The following is a 1956-nucleotide window of genomic DNA, read 5'->3' on the forward strand; positions in this document are numbered from 1 at the left end:
TGTTAGCTCTGTCTACACCTGCTCTCTCTCTTCTGCCAAGCCACCTATTGCTCATTTACAAAGAAAAAAAAAAAAAAATCAGAACCCAGTTTCCAAAGCAAGACACAAATCATGATTAAAGGGACAGGCCTGTGTTTTTTTATTATAAATTTTCTTTTTTGTTTTTAACAGATGTAAACTATTTATTGAACATTTGCCACCAAATATTGTTATATATATTATTTTGAAGCATATTGATTTTGAGTGAAAATGTCAGAGATAAACACCAATATTTACAATTCTTTTAAGGAATGTTATGTAATGACACATTGAAGCATAAATTCTTTAGGCTTAGAATTCTTCAAAGAATGATAATAGCAAAAATGATGCAAAAATTTTCCGTGTTAAATTATGATTCTGCTACATTTACAAAAATATGGTGTATGATGACAATAATCCCATTCAACATCCTGGATTAGATCCCTTCAGGAAGGACTGATAATTTATATAGTCAAGCTTTAAAACCTACAGACAAAGGCAGTTCACTGCCAATACATCTCTTAACATATACAACTTTCAGGCCAGTTTTGAAGGTCTGAAGAATTAAGTGGGCTTGATGAATTAGCCAGTTGGCACTTATGAACACGTTTATTGCCTTTCTGTCTTTAAAATACGTTTTCAGTGTATCACTGAAACTTTTGGAGTACTTTACAAATTCTTTTGGTGCTCAAGTGCCCTGTGGTTCTGGTACTGATATTTCTTGAAGACATTATTCACTGTGTAAGAAGTACTTTTATTGCCCTAGCTATATCCTTGATTGTCTGCAGAAACCTTACCGTATCTTTGATCTCATCTGGGATCTTACTGAGACTTTAAGTGCTCATGCCTTTTCATTTAGGTCCTGGAATTCTGGCTCTGGTCATTCAATCATATACTCTTCTATATCATCAGCTGCCATATGAGGAAGGGATTCCGTGAAGTTAACTTCTCTACTGTTTTTTTCTCTAAAATCTTCATGATGGTATCTTGTGTGAGAACTGATTTTCTTTTTCAGCCTTCAAGAAAGTGGCTCTCAGTGTCTGAGCTACAGACGGATGTACTCATTCTAGCTCATTAAATACAGGGTACGTGACTGCATAGAGGGGCACAGAAACCACGGGAGGGGTCTCAGCTTCATTCTTTATCTCTTTCACTGTTATCCTCATCTAAAAGCCAACTATGGTGGAAAAGGCAGTGCTAACATGCAGAGGAATCACCATTCATTGCGATATTTCTTCTCTTTTTGTGTGTGTGTGATAAACCAGAGCACAAAGCAAACACTGACCGGCTACTGAGGTGCTGACTTCACTTGCCACTTTGGAGCCCTATTCAACTCCCAGATCAACTCACTCACTTTTGCTATACATTTTCTTAGCAGACATCATGCATTGTTTTTAATGAACACAGACCCCTCGTTAAAATGTTTTCTTAATATAGAAGTTGCCTCCCACAGTAAGACTCATAGAATCTCAAATGCTAGACCAAGAACACAGAGCTGATGGCAGATCTAGGACCAGAACTCAGGTCCTGCTGCCACTAGATCAGAGTTCTTTCCGTTGTTCCATGCCTCCTTTCACACTAAGGTTTGCTTTCTTTAAATATAAGATTTTTCTTTATCTATACATAAGTGTTTTATTTGGCAATAAATATTCGACAAAGAATCTGGACCCTAAAGTATTTAATTTCACTACTATTCAAGATTTATAAATTGTGCAGATTATATGTCAGTAGGGATACAGAGTTCAAATAACACAATTGAATGCGTATCCAAATCTTAACTAAATCTAACGGAAATAAAGTAAGTTACCTGGTACTTGGTAGTTGGAAACTCTCCAAAGTGACTCAATGATATGGTAGAATTAGAACCAATGAGAGGAAATGGCAAGGAATTTGATTTGAGCAACACGTGTTTAAGGGGGACTGCTCATAGGTAGTGAG

The 1956-nt window shown here is 36.4% G+C and overlaps 1 pseudogene; it reads right to left on the bottom strand.

The window, feature by feature from the left end:
• Window positions 1-490: 490 nt before the first annotated feature.
• Window positions 491-1184, bottom strand: LOC134371763 (programmed cell death protein 10-like; annotated as a pseudogene).
• Between the last annotated feature and the right edge of the window lie 772 nt (window positions 1185-1956).

The sequence above is a fragment of the Cynocephalus volans genome, chromosome 3, assembly GCF_027409185.1.
Source record: "Cynocephalus volans isolate mCynVol1 chromosome 3, mCynVol1.pri, whole genome shotgun sequence".
NCBI classification, from domain to species: Eukaryota; Metazoa; Chordata; class Mammalia; order Dermoptera; family Cynocephalidae; genus Cynocephalus; species Cynocephalus volans.